Source organism: Vulpes vulpes, chromosome 8 (genome assembly GCF_048418805.1).
Source record: "Vulpes vulpes isolate BD-2025 chromosome 8, VulVul3, whole genome shotgun sequence".
In the NCBI taxonomy this organism is placed as follows: domain Eukaryota; kingdom Metazoa; phylum Chordata; class Mammalia; order Carnivora; family Canidae; genus Vulpes; species Vulpes vulpes.
This window is the reverse complement of record NC_132787.1, coordinates 104,670,009-104,684,583: the sequence shown is the minus strand read 5'-3', so window position 1 is coordinate 104,684,583 and position 14,575 is coordinate 104,670,009. Positions and strand designations below refer to the sequence as shown.

At 53.3% G+C, this 14,575-nt stretch overlaps 1 protein-coding gene across 3 annotated transcripts in view; it reads left to right on the top strand.

Annotated features, from left to right (window-relative positions):
• The first annotated feature begins 10,949 nt into the window (after positions 1-10,949).
• The window catches only part of HPCAL1 (hippocalcin like 1), a 113,751-nt gene continuing 110,125 nt past the window's right edge, over positions 10,950-14,575 (top strand). Inside the window, exon 1 of one of the 3 annotated variants that reach the window (XM_026009109.2) lies at positions 10,950-11,204. The gene's annotated coding sequence lies outside the window, so the exon portion shown is untranslated. Of the gene's footprint in view, positions 11,205-11,923; positions 12,300-14,575 lie in introns of those variants that run through there. The other 2 variants (XM_026009108.2, XM_072767725.1) reach the window with 2 other exon arrangements.

The window sequence follows — 14,575 nt, the reverse complement described above, 5'->3', positions numbered from 1 at the left end:
GCTGGCTTCAGCTGGTCAGTGGGCACAGTCCCCTGCTCTCTCTGGGCAGGTGCTTTCTCTGGCAAACCAGGCCCGTGGGGGCGTCCTGGGAAGGCGGTCGAAGCAGGAACAGCCCCCCGAATGCAAACCGGCAGGTCACCTGTCACCAGGGCATTCCGAGCAGAGCCTGGCACCCTTCCCGCTGACCTAGCACAGTCTGCAGCCCTGAAAAGAGAAACAAAATGAGGTGTTCTATTGCCTGCAAAGCTTTCAAGTTCCTTTTCTTGCTGGTGTCTTGTCCACAGTCCTACTCGAAGACAGTGATGGGGAGACAGCGTCTGCCCTGGGCTTTGGGGCAAAGCAACAGAAGGAGGGCACAGCATCGGGTGGGGAGGACCAGCCGTGGGCTGGGTGGGGTCCAGAGCCCCAGTCTCTCAGCTACAACTGTCACTGGCACAGGGAGGGGCCTGGGAACTCTCGCCCTCCTTCACCTGTGACAGACGTAGGTGGAATATTCCAGACCCAGACTCCCTGGAGCCACCTCCTGTGAGCCTCTCCACCACGTGCCTGAGACTTTCACGCTAATATCTCAAAGCTGGGGGTTCTGGTGGCACCTGCTCTGAATCCAGGGACACTGGGCATAGAAGGGGCTGTCTCCTCTCCGAGGCAAAACCCAGCGCTGCCCAGCCAGCCCAGGCCAGGCCAGAAGATACAGCCTGGCAGGGCCCACGATGCCTCTCAGCCTCCACGCAGCTTTCCCCGGGAGCTAAAAGGAACGTAGGTTACTTCTTTGTTTTACTTTCTAGGACGTGGGGAGGCAGGCAGGGAGACTGGGTTCTCTGGCTCTGTTCTTTCAGCGTGGAAGGGAGGATTGGCCAAGAGCGGGTCGGTCTGCGACAGCCTGCCGCTGGCACGGCCTGTATCCAGGCTCTAGGTATAGAAATGAACGTACAAGAAACGTCCTGCCCCCAGGGAGCTCACAGTTTGGTGGTGGAGACAGGCAGATGTTGAGCTTGTGACAAAGCCGCGGGACAGACGCCCAAAGGAGCGGGGCAAGCGCAGAGGGAAGGCTTCCCACGGAGCCAGGGCCCGGGCAGGGAGAGGGAGACGCTCGGCTCACGCCCAAATGTGAACGGGCACCGAAGACTCACCAGGACAATTCCATTTTAACGTCATGTTTTGAAAACTCCAAATTGATGTAAAAAAAAAAAAAATCCATGGTGAATAAAATGTCAAAAATTTAAACAGAGACCGGCTGCTGCTTTTCGTACGAACCTACGCTATTGAGCAATGGAACAAGTGTGTCCAATCCACCCAAGGTCACGGCCATGTCACCTTGTCCCCTGGACAGATTTGACAGTGGCAGAAGGACTGAGCCACTCAAGGCTCTCCCCACAGCCATGGCTTCTGAGTGTAGAGCTTCTCTTCCCATAGGCATTCAGAAATGGGAGGAATTGTGATGAGTGTACAGAGGGACACGCATCTTCCCTTCAGCCCTTCAGCCCGAGGCTGTGGTGTGGCTCAGGACTCCTGAGGAGCTTCTGGAGGCTAAATGGGTTTCTGGATGGAGGGGGTACTGGGAGTGCCTCAGGCAGAGGGCACAGGGTCTGCAAAGGCCTGGGGGCAGGAATGTCATTGCAGTGGACTGCCAAGAGGATACAGGAAACTGAAGTCTTTTTTTTTTTTTTTTTTTTGGTAACAGCTTTATTGAGATATAATACACAGTATGCAATTCACCCATTTAAGTGCACAATTCAATGGTTTCTGTTGTTCACAGAGTTGTGTAACCATCACCACGACCAATTTTAGAACATGGTCATCACCCCAAGAATGAAACCCATCCCCTTTAGCAGATAGCCTGCATTTCACTCTGATCACTGCCTCCAGCTCTAGGAAGCCAGAAGTTTACTAAGAAAATAAAGTGATTTTTACTTTGGATGTTTGATCTTTGCAGATCCTAAACCTGTCTCAGTGGTATAGATACAGAGTTATGCTGACATTTTGATCTTGCACCTTCATTGGGAGAGCCCTGAGACCTTCACATGGTCAATTTTCTGGTTTGAAGCTTTCCCTTTTAAGCATGCAACATATTCTTTTATTTAAAGCATTTTGTCATGGAAATCTTTCTAAGATATTGTGAAAATCGGCCCAACAGTGATTCCTCTTGTTCCTTAACAACAGGATCCCAAATTTATTTGGAACTGCAAAGACCCCTTTAAGAGCTACACATTTTCCGGCTTCCTTGCTGAGGTGTAGCCGTATGACTGTGTTCTGGCCAATGAGATGTGAGCAGAAGCATTGGTGGCACTTGCCTTCTCTTTAAAAGCAAGGGCTGGCCTTTTCCCTTTTCTTCTTCATTCTGCCTAGACAAAGGATATAAATGCTGGAGCTTTTGCAGCTGTTCTGAGCCATGAGGTGACTTTAAGACCAAAGATCAGGGAAGATGGAGAAACACAAGAAAAGAAGAATGGATTCCTGTCATCTGGGACCATTTTAAGCCCAGACATCCTGTTTCTGGACTACTTAGAAGTATTAAAAAAAAAAAAAAAACTTTAAAGTTTTCTTGTACCTCTTTACATTCCATCTTTGCTCCCCCAGATCTCAATACACTTGTCCCGGGCACCACCTATCTGCATTTTGTCTTATGGAACAGTTTTGCCTTGGGCTGCTTCTTCTTCTTCTTCCTCTTTTTTATGATTTTATTTATTTATTTGAGATAGTGAGTGCATGGTGAGGGTGGGTGGGTGTGGTAGGGGCAGAGGGAGAGAGAGAAACTGAGCAGGGAGCCCAATGTGGGGCTTGAGCCCCAGACTCTGGGGTCATGATCTGAGCCAAAGGCAGATGCTTAACCAACTGAGCCACTCAGGTGCCCCACCCTGGGCTGCTTCTAAACAAGGAAGAACTAAATATCTATTTGCTGAAGCCAATATTTTTGGGATCTTTATGATTTAGCTGATTCTAACATAGAAGTGAACATAGATATATTACACGCAGCCTCAAAAAGAGGCTCCTAAACACATTGTAATATTGTCTTGACCCTTGTTAGAGATCCCATGTTCTAGATTGTTCCCTAGGAAACAGATTTGGAGATGAGATCTTCGAACCAGAGGTTTATTAGGGAGTGCTCTTGGGCACACACCCCTGCAAGAAGGGCCACAGGGTGAGGGCGGCTGCATCAGAGCCTCAGCTGTCCCCACAGGGAGCTCTGAGGCTGAGGGAGACCTTCAGAGATGTCCTGGGCTAGGTCCCCAAGTTGCCAGTCACTGGGTGGGGGCTGACCCTGGGGAGCAAGGAACCTTAGGCCAGGCAGCTCTTTTCACTCAAGGGCAATTTCCAGAGAAGAATCAGCCAAGAGCCACGAGCAGCCATCACTCCCAGCAGCTGAGGGGTGCCTGTCTCAGCCCTGATGGGGAATCTGAGAGGCATGTCACGGCAGCCGTGACACAGTGAGTTGTCCTCAGGGGTTCCTTAGCTGTGTGGGAGCAGCCTGTACCTGCCTGCAAGACCTCATGCCATTGACGGGGCAGACGCCTGGCTCTGTCCCTCTGCAGGGACAGCTCTGAGGCTGTCTCTCCTGGCTTCCCTCTGCACAGGGTCCCCTCACACCTGGGAAGCTGTGGTGTCAGACGATTTCTCTCCCTTTCTCTCCAGCTGCCCCCTTGCTGGGCTGTCTCTCCACACACTGACTTTGGCAGTGCCTCCCTGTGTCCTGGCCCTTCCTTATTTTGAGCTTCACGTTGATTTCACTGGTCTCTGGTCCAGAGACATGAGGTTTAGCATCCTTCTGAGCTACTGGCATTTCTCCGCTCTGAGAATAGCTCACCATGTTCCATGATTCTGCCTCATTTTACCTACTAAGGCTGAGAGGCATCTACAGAATTCAGGACCTGGGCTGCATAATGAACTTCCCCTCCATGGCAAGAGCTCTTCCCTCTACTTGGTTTTCAGCGCTGAGTTCCCAAAGTCGGGGTTCCTGGCACTTTGACTTTTAAATTCGCTGGGCACGATCGTAAATTAGAATCCAGACTTCGAGAAAGACAAAATGAGGGACAAGGGATACTGCTCGTGTTACTTTTTTTAAAATGAGAAATATTGTAAAACACAGATAAATATAGAGAATAATATCTCAGACACATACATATCTGCAACAGAGTTTCTATCTGAACAGATTGGCTTCATATTTTTAGAAATACTGCACGTCAGGTACCCTGGATTAGCACTGTACTGTACTGTACTCTCTTTCCCATCTTGCCCTGGGCCACGAGCAATCACTAACAGGAATCAATGGGCTCCCTTTCAGTCCATTTTGATACTTTTGCTATGTTTGTACACATTTACACAAATGTACTTTGTATTGTTGTAGGTGAACATTAACAGTAACATGCCATTCTGTTTCCGTTCCTTATCTTTTTTAAAAAATCCGATTTTTTTTAAGATCTATCCATGTCGATTCAGACGTATTGAGCTGATTTTACTGCCATTTATAGTAAACCCTCGTATGAATATCCACCTGTTTTGTTCACTCCATCCCCCCCACAAGGCACATTGAGGCTGCTTCTCACTCCTCCTATGTTGTGATGTGTTCTTGCACATGGCCTTTTGGCTTACACACAGAAGTTTTCTTGGGGTGAGTAACCAGAGTGGCTGAAGGGTATTTGTCTCTCCACCTTCACCAGATATTGGCAAATCATTCTCCAAAGCAACCATTGCCACTTATCCTCTCCCCTTAGAGCCTCTGAGGGCCCTTACCCCCCATCCTCTCCATTACTCTGTAGCTATTGTGAAGAGTGCTGCTATCAACATTCATGCCCAAGTTTTGGAGTGGAGATGTATTTTCCATCCTCTCCCGTATACACCTCGGGGTAGAACTGTCAGGTCACACTGTAAACTCTATGTTTAACTTTTGGAAGAATTGCCAGGCTGTTCTCCACAGCCAGCACACTGTTTTATGTTACCACCAGCAATGGATGTGGGTGGGCTCCAGTTTCTCCAAATCTCTGCCGACATTTGTTATTGTTTGTCTTTGGGATTATGACAACCCTGGTGTATGTGAAGTCGTCTCCCGGAGTTTTTGCTTTGTATCTCCCTGGTGACTAATGATGTTGGCCATCTTTTCACGTGCCTACTGGCCCTGTGTACATCTTCCTTAGAGAGACGTCTATCCGAATCCTTTTCCATTTTTAAATTGGGTAATTTGTCTTTTTATTGTTGAGTTGTAGGAGTTCATTATATATATGCAACAGAGGTTCCTTATTAGATATACAGTTTGCAAATATTTTTTCCCTTTCTGTGGATTGTCTTTCATTTTCTTGATGGTGCCCTTTGAAGCACCAAAGTTTTACATTTTGTCGACTTTTCCTTTGATTGCCTGTACACTTGCTGTCATAAGGAGCCGTTGCCTGATCCGAGGTTCCAAAGATTTATGCCTGTGTTTTCTTCTAAGACTTCATAGCCTTAGCTCTTACATTTAGGTCTTTGATCCATTTGGAGTTACTTTTTGTAAATGGTGTGAGGTAGGGGCCCAACTTCATTCTTCTACAGGTGACCATCTGGGACCACCCAGTTGTTCCAAAATGACTTGTTCGAAAGCCTATGCTTTCTCTCACTGAATCGTTCTTGGCACGCTTGTCAAAATGCCAGTTGGTTATAAATGTGAGGGTTTATTTCTGGACTTTTAATTTATTCCATTCATCTATATATGTAACCTTATGCAAGTACCACACTCTCCTGATTACTATAGCTTTGTTGTAATGATATAGTTTTCCCAGATGTAAATTATAAAGCATGTTTCATCTGCCTCAGAAGACTGCCGAGGCCAGTGGTTCTCAAAATGTGGATTCCTGACCAGCAACATGATCATCAGCTGGTAATTTGTTAGAAATGTAAATTCTCAGGCAACACCCCAGACTTTATGAATCATTAACTCTGGGGGTGGGACTTAGCAATCTGTTTTTTGTGAGCTCTTCAGGGGATTCTGATTTACACTAAAGTTGGGGATCCATTGCTCTATATCTGCACCATCCAGATGACAGCCACTGGTCGCATATGGCTATTAAGCACTTGAATTGCGCTAGTTTGAATTGAGATGTGCTATAAATATAGAACACATACTGAATGTCAAAGACTTAACATGAAAAAAAAAGAAGGCAAAATATCTTATTCATAATTTTTAGAGTGACATGTTGAATGACATTTCCTATACATTGAGTTAAAAGAATGTATCATTAAAATTAATTTTGCCTGTGTCTTTTTATGTTTAAAAATGTGCCTGCATATGTGGGTCACATTTTCTTTCTGTTGGAACTTGGACAGTTGGCTAGAAGGTGAAATGAGAGACAAGCAGGGCTGTGGGGGTGTTACTTCCACTCCACATTAGCCGCTGAACTGTTTCAGAGCGGATGCTCACCTACTGCCCTGCTCAGGTCATGTACCGATTTCTCAGGCTCCAGGAGCTCTAGTTCTCAGCAGAGAAGCCATCAGGAGCAGAGCTGGAAAGGCAAGAAGCCCTTTCCGGTTCAGACTGGTTGGAAACAGCGGTCAAAGCCACTGTTTGTGTTTGGCTTTGGGTTTCTTGCTTTAGCAGGAGTGTCAAGCAGCCAAAAAGACTCTTGGCTGCTTCCCTCATGGTTCACCAACATGGAAAAGATGTCAGGCCTGGTGTGCAGCTCCCCAGGTGGGGGGCTTTGGCTTTACATGCGGGGGGGCGGGGGGGCCTGGCAAGCTGCTGCTGGGGTGTGCTCCTTCTACACCAGGTAATCGTGCAGGGCACGGACACAGGCCCCCATCGATCCAGTTGCACAAACCAGCAAGGTACCCCTGTCCCAGGGGCTCCAGTCCAATGCACCATGACCACTCCTGGTGGAGCCATGACTTCAAGATCAGCATTCACAGAACCAGGCAGGCAGGCAGGCAGGTACTTCAGCAGGGTACCAGGCCACCATCTGACCTCCTCTTTGCTCTGGTCACCTGAGGGCAGTGCTGTCCTGAGGAAACAAGCTCCCGGGATTTAGTTATCTTGTTCAGGTGACATAGCCTGAACGTGTCAGAACTGGGACTTGACCGGGGGTCTCCTGAGATTCACTGGGATGCTTTCCTCTATACATTTGTACTGAGTCAGTCCGTCTTTGGTGATGCTGCTGACGATGTAAAGGGAAGGTCCTTATCACTTACTGGGTACCGATCGTGCCTTGGGGTCCTTTACACTCATTGTCTCTTCTAGTCCAAGGGAGACACGAATACCCACATTTTATAAATGAGGAAATCGGAACCCTGGGTTAGGACTCAGTTGGGATTGCTGGAGAGAATGTTCTGGATTTGCTAAAGTTGAAGGAGGAAGGAGCAGGACATGAAGGAGGAAGGGAGTTATTTCCAAGGTCCCGATGGTGGTGACTGCAGGAACAGACCTGTCTCTTGGTCTGCCTGACCCGGAAGCCCCCTCACTGCCCCTGGACCTCAGCAGCAGGTGTGCCTTTGGTGATGCTGAGAGACAGCCCAGCTCCTGAGCCCTTACAGGCAAGCCGGGCTCCCTCCCACACCCTCACTCCCTTTCCCAGGGAGCAGGGGCAAGTGGAAGAGGCACTGCTCTAGGTACAAAACAAGGTCCTGAAAGACCCTGGTCCTGAGGACTGGATCCGGGGGACCCACCCTTGCAGCTAGAGGTGGGGGCAGCTGGGCAGCTGGGCAGGAAACAGAGGATGAGAAGATATATTGGCATGTCTTAGCTTGTGCTGCCATAACAAAATCCCAAGGCTGAGGGGCTTACCGAAGACATTTATCTCTCACAGCTCCAGAGGCTGGAAGTCCAAGATCAAGGTGTTGGCAGATTCAGAATCCGGGGAGGGCTCCTTTCCCGGCTTGCATATGGCTGCCTTCTCTCTGTGTCCTCACAAGGCCTCTGTGGGCGGAGGGAGAGATCTCATTCCCTCTTTCTCTTCTTACAAAGGCCCCAATCCTATTGGATTAGGGTCCCATCCTTATGACCTCATTAACCTTAATTACTTCTTAAAAGTCTTCTTTCCAAATACAGGTGCTCTGAGTGTGTCAGGGCTTGGGGTATGACTTTTGGAGGGACATGCCTCAGTCCATAGCAGGGGAGTTGCTCTAGGAGAAGGGTCAGTCTAGTTTACCTTGACCCCTTGGAGCTTTGCAAGGAGGAAGGGGGAGCCATCTGAAAATGCCTCTGAGTCACGCTCCCTAGGTAAGCCATGGGTCACAGTATCTGCTTCAGGGGCCTCCGCGAACACTGGTGGACCTCAGGGAGAAGCAGGCTGGCCTCATCATCCAACTTCCCCACCTCTGATCCCTACTGACCTGAGGCAGGATGCAGCGATTCCAGAAATTCTTGCTGTTGGTGCTGCTAGCAAGTTTTCCGACCATTTCCTCCAGTATGAGGTTCTGGGGTGAGGGGAAGGGTGTGTAGCCAGTGGTGCTGCCTCTAGCCTAAGGGAACACGGCCCACTCTAGTCCCAGCAGCCACACTTCTCCCCTCTGTAGTTGTAATGACACAGAGGGACAGAATCAAAAGAGGACCTGGAGACAAGTGGGCCTTTACTTCCCGAAGCATTCAGGAGCAGGAGTTTGTGAGCTAGAACCATGTTTATTGGAAAGAACCTCCTTAGTAGGATGTGCATTCAAGTTCATCAAAGGACTGTGAATGATTTTTTTTTAAATAGTATTTTTTTACTATATTTTTTATTATTTTTACTATTTTTATACTATTTTACCATTATTTTTAAATAGTATTTTTCCAAAGCCTGTATGGGCCCAGCCCAGTGACACTGAATCTGGCTTTTGGACTTGGCTGCCCCTGATGCTAATATGTGTCCTTGGACATTTCCTTTCTCCAAGAGTGTGATCTCATCTGTAAAATGTAGTAATAATCTCAAGAATGTTGGGAATAGCATATGTAAAAGTGCTTCGAGAACAGTAATGTCATAAAACTAAGTCAGATAGTATTAAGAATAGTCAGACTCACTCCTGACTTTTAGTGTTTACAGCCATGTAACTGTAAATAGAAGGCACACTGTATATACAGCGTGCCACCTGTTAGGTGTTGAACTGTTCCCCCATAAAGATGTTGAGGTCCTAATCTCCGGTACCTGTGAACCTGACCCTATTTGGAAACAGTGTCTTTGCACGTGACCAAGTTAAGGCCATTAGAATGGGCTCTTGTCCAATAGGACTGGTGTCCTTATTGGGGAGAATTGGAAACAGAGGCAGACACACACAGAGGAAAGGTATTATGAAGGTATGGGGAGAAGACGGCCATCTCTAAGCCACGAAGCACCTGAGCCTACAGGAGCAGGGGACAGGCTCGGGAAAGATTCCCCACCAGGTCCCTCAGAAGGAACCAACCTTGCTGATGCATTGATCTCGGATTTCCCAGCTTCCAGAACTCTGAGACAACACGTCTTGGTTTGAGCCAGCCAGCTTGTAGTACTCTGTCGTGGCAGCCCCAGGAACCTAACAGAACACCATACCCCGAATTTGTTTTTTGCTTTGCTCTAGTTCATGAAATTCAAAAGTACTTATCGAGTAACTACTATCTGCCCTTCCTCTGAAAGAATGAAAGGAAGAGGTCAGGTTGTATCTCACCTGAGGGAGACCCTGCTCCTTTTGAAGTTCAGGGAAGGGGGAAAAAAGTTCAGGGAAGGGAAATGCATAGGAGCTGAGAGGTCAGAGGCGGTGAAATCTGAGCAGAGCCCTGAGGGGTAGGTGGGTTCCAGATGGGTGGGAGAGAAGGGCCCAGGCAAAGGCCCCCCGAGGCCCACTGATAGGCGGGGTCCAGGATGTGCCTCCACCTACCTCTGTACTCACCTTGAGATTCCTCTACCTGCCTCGCTCTGAGCTCTCCCCTCCTCCTTATATTTCAAGACCCAGTGAAACCGTCACCTGCTCTGTGAGCCATTCCTGACCCTCTCCCCATGAGCTGATTTTGCGGGGGGAGCGGGGGAGAGGCACGGCGAGCTATAGCGCAGTCCTCGATGACGATGTTATCATGTCCTATACGGATGTCTGTCTGTTGCCCTGTGACTGGGCTGGGGAGACCCGTGCTCTGAATCTGTGGCAGAGACACTGTGATGTGCTCACCCAAATGACCGTTTCCTCCTGGGCACAGAGGAAGGCTGTGATTGCCGGACCCCTTGCAGCCCGGTGGCACCAGTTCTGGTCATTGACTGCTGACCCACGTGATGTGTGCCTCCTCCGGGCCTGGCTCCCAGTGACCTCCCACCCCTACCCGGAGACCCCCAGCTCACACTATCCCCTCCCTTGTGGCTGGCTGGAAGTCAAGGGGCTGGGGGAGACCTCAGATGCCCTGAGGGAAGAATCTCTAGATGGGAGAGATTCTGGCGGAATCTCCAGATGGAAGCGCCTGGAGTTCCTGAACATCGGGCGTGTTCCCGGAGGAGTCTTCCCCCAGCCCTCTGACCTAGCCCTGAACCGCAGCCTGAGTGAGAAGTGGGTCTTACGTGTGACCCCAGCAGCACTAGCCTATGCCAATCATCCCAGTATCTGCAGTCCCCCTGCTCATGGGCCTGGGCTTGACACGTGGCTGGGGGCCTCTCACCTGTAACCCCACCCTCTGCACGGACATACTCAGGGAAACCTGCTCAATGACCCTGGCCCCTGGTCTGCTGAGAAAAAAGGATGCTGCCCCTGGGTACCAGAGCTGCTCTGTGTGACTTCACCACAGCCCCATACCGGTGACGCGGGCGCTCACAGTCATTATTGTATTTAATCCCCACAGCAGGGCTGCCTAGGAGACTAACTCCCTCTGGGGTTGCCTTTGCCATTTGCTTGCTGAGAGAGGGGTCTGGGCTCAGACCACCTTGCCAGCCAGCGCAGCGCTCCCCCCCTCAAGCCGCCCCCCAGCATTGCTCCCTGCAGCCTCCTGTGTAGTGGGAGTTCACTCACCGTGTTTTTGTGGAGGAGGATTTGCAGGAGGATTTGAGTTTTCCCCTAGAGACGCCAGAAAGACAGTCTGTCTCAGCCTAACACTAACGCCCAGCTCCACATTCAGGGCTGTTTCTGTGGTTACCTTTCTTCGGGGATGTTTGGGGTGGGTGGGTGGTGGTAGTGGTGGGTGTGTGTATATATTTGCTTTTTCCAGGGCCCAGATTTTCAGGAGCTACTGGGGCGAGGGGTTCTGGGAAGCACAGTCCCTCATTCCTTCCCTCAGGGAGGTGCCTTCGGAGGGGGACAGAGGAAGTCTACAGGGAACACAGGTTTGTCTCTCCCTGCCACCCAGGCCGCCTGTGTCTGGGACCAGGATGTCAACCAAGGACCCGCAGCCCGCGAGGGAGGGAAGGGCCCCGGGAGAAGCCTGCTCCGCCGCCTGTGCATTTTATAGGTGGGGAAACCAAGGCCGCGGGAGTCTCAGGGACTTGCTGAAATCGCCCAGAATTGGCAAAGGCAAGCAGAACTGGAACTCAGGCGCCCCTCCTCCCGGTCCTCCGCTCCTTCCCCGAAAGAGGCGCGGTTGGTGGGGTGTATCCGCGCAGGGGACTGGCGGTGAGGGTGCCAGAGGGCCCCGGGAGACAGCCTGGGGCGACTCCGGCCTCTTCCCTTTCTGGGCCACCCGGGCCGCACTTCCTGCAGGGGCCGGGGAGGCGGGGGGTGGGCGCGGGGCTGGCCCCTCCCGGTGCCGCCTCCCGCCTCTCCCACGCCCGCAGGCCAGAGGCCAAGGGTTAGGGAGGCGGCACCGGTGCTCGGCTCCGCTCCGGCCCCGAGATCCGCCGGGACCGGGGCCGGGGCCGGGCTGGGGCCCGGGCGGGGCGGAGGGTGCAGCGGGGAGCACCGCGGGGCGCGGGGAGGCGGCTCGGAGGCCCGCACCCGGGGGCCGGGAGGGGCGTGGCCAGGGCCGGGGGCGCGACCCACGCAGGCAGGTGGGCGGGGCCGAGCCTGGGGGCGGGGCCTGGCGGGGGCGGGGCCTGGCGGGGGCGGGGCCGCAGGGACCTCGAGCTCGGCCCCGCCGCACGCCCCGCCCCCGGCCCCCGCCTCCGGGTCCCGCCTTCCAGTCCCTTCCTTCCCGGCGCTGGCAGGCGGGCCGCGGCGGCTGCAGGCGGCGGACGGGCGGGCCGGCGGACGGGCGGGCGCCTCCACCTCGCTCGCTCCCTCGCCGCCGGCTTCCTTTTGTTTTTCTGGGAGGCGATGAGCGCAGGGCCGGCGCGGAGGCTGCGGGCGCACGGAGGCCCGCGCTCCTAGCCACCCCTCCCGGCCTCGGCGCGCTCGTCCCGGGCAGCGGCCCGCGCCCGCCCCAGCGCCAGCCGCGCCGAACTTGGGCTCGGGAAGCCGGCGGACCGCGTCCTGCGCCGGAGCAGGTAGGGCTGCGGGGAGTGCGGGCGTGTGCACCGGCCTGAGCTGCGAGCTGCGAGCTGCGAGCTGCGGCCGGGCTCTGCGTGCGCGCGCGTGCTGGGGGTGCCTCTGCCTGCGTGGTGGAGTTGTGGACGCCCGCGGACCCGGCTGTGGCCCCGGAATGGCGTGTCCTAGTGGGGGCCGTGTGTACAGTGGGTGTGCACATTTTGGGCTGCGTTTGTGGAATTGTGTGTCGGGGCGCAGTTGCTGGTGTGAGCGGCTGCGCGTGGGGCGCGGGTGGCGGGGTGGGCGTGGGCGGGCCAGCCCTGCGTGCGGAGCCTCTGGCCCCCGCCGGCCGGCGCAGTGCGGAGCTTCAGGCCCCCCCCCCCGGATCCCGGGGAGCTAGCGCGGGCCTCTGGGGCAGCCTGGGTTCGCCCCGCCGGGGGGCAGGTCCCGCAGCCCACGTGGGTGGCAGGTGCGCTCCGGCCGGGGTAGGGGGCGGCGGCCAACCTCTCCCTGCTCACTAGGCCCAGGGGCGACGGCCGAGCCCTGCTCCGCAGTTAGGAGCCCTGGCCTCGCCGTGACCCGCACTGCGACCTGAGCCAGGCACGCCACCTTCTCTGGTTGAGGTTTGCTTCTCTATCAAATGGGGACAGTTCCTCCCTCGGGGTCTCTCATGACATTTAAAACGAGAACGCGCTAAAGATAGCGCTTGGCCCAGCGCTTGGCACACAGTAGGTGCTTAAGTTAATTGCATTAGTGTCAATGAGTGTCTGTCTCTTTTTAAATCCTTTTTTCCCCACTTTATCGTGGGTGGTGCTATGACAGCCCCCTCCCGCGAACGTTGTGTGCCTCCCTCACGGCCCTAACTTAACCGCGAAGCACCGAGATTCGAGAAAGTTTGGGCTGCCGGGTGCGCCGCCAGCTCTGCGCACCTCCCGGGCGGCGCCGCCTCGGGTCTGCAGGAGCGCGCAGCGCCCAGCCGCGAAGGCTCCGGCGCCCGAGCTGGGGGTCCCTCTCCTGGCCAACTGCGGCGGCGGCTGCTGGAATCGGGAGCCTTTTTGTTCAACAAGTGCCTAGTCCCTGGGGCTTGCAGCTCGCGGAGTCCGGCGGCAAGGGCGTGACAGTGGCACTCCCCGCAGAGACGGACCTTGGGCTCCCAGGGCATCCCGGCCGCCCGGCCAAGCAGAAGGCATCCCCTCTGCTCCCGGCCAACGCCGACTCCCCCTGGGGGGGGGGGTGTTTGCCAGGACCGCCAGTCCTGCATTGGGGCCTGGGCGCTGGACACCCTCTGACCCTACCCCCACCCATCCAACTGCAGCTCTCTTGGATCAGCCTTGCGCAGAGGAGGCCAAGGGCCGGTGGGATCCTTCCTCCTAGTCCTACACCTTAATTTTTAAAATATTTAGTTTGAAGCCTACGGCCGTGTAACATTGAACTGCAGTGAATGTGCGCACCCTCTAAGCACGATTCACTCTCAGGGAGAGTCCTGCCAACCGCAGCATATCGCTTGCTCAGACCCAGCGGGGCCAGCTGGCCCTGGCTGCCCTGCTGCCTTCTGCCAAAGCTGGTGATTCCTTCCCTCCCTCGCTGTGGTTTTTTTCTTCCTCTCAGGACCCTTCCCAGTCGGAAACACAAATAACCTTTCACCAAGAGAGCTGTGGACCTCATGGTGCGTGCTGCTCTCAAAATGGAGCATCTGCATGGGATGGGGCTGGGGGCATGGAGATCATCAACTGGGCTGTGCGGAGGCGTGGGATGCATTTCCTGGGATCACCTGCTCCCGGTGGGTGTGCTCAGGGAGCTGGAATCCTTTGCAGGCTTTGATGACACAGGGGCAGAAACCTCTTGCTTGGTCTGTCTTTACCAGCACCTTCTGCTGAGGCCTCAGTGGTAATGGCAGGCCAGGGGATCAGGGGACCTGGATAAGCCAAATTTTCATCCGATTTGGTGTCAGGGCACACTTAGAATGCAAGCTGCTTTTTCTGTTTCATAAGATGATTTTATATCCAAGAGGAGAAAAGGGCTTTTCATCTGAATCCTACTCTCTTTCCCATAATCAGATTGAATAATATTGAAAAAAAAATCAGGCTGGCTTCGTCAGCTCAGAAGACAGATCAAAAGCTGGGGTATTTGTTGTTGTCGTTGTTGTTCTGTATTTTCCTGCTTAAAACCAGTCCTTTGTCTCAAGCAAAGCAGTGTTTTGGCCCTAGATCTATTTCTGTTTCACTTTTGAGAGCGCCTGTAATTACTGAGCTCTTGAGGTTTTATTGGATAATGTGCCAGAGGGAAGGCCCAGGGG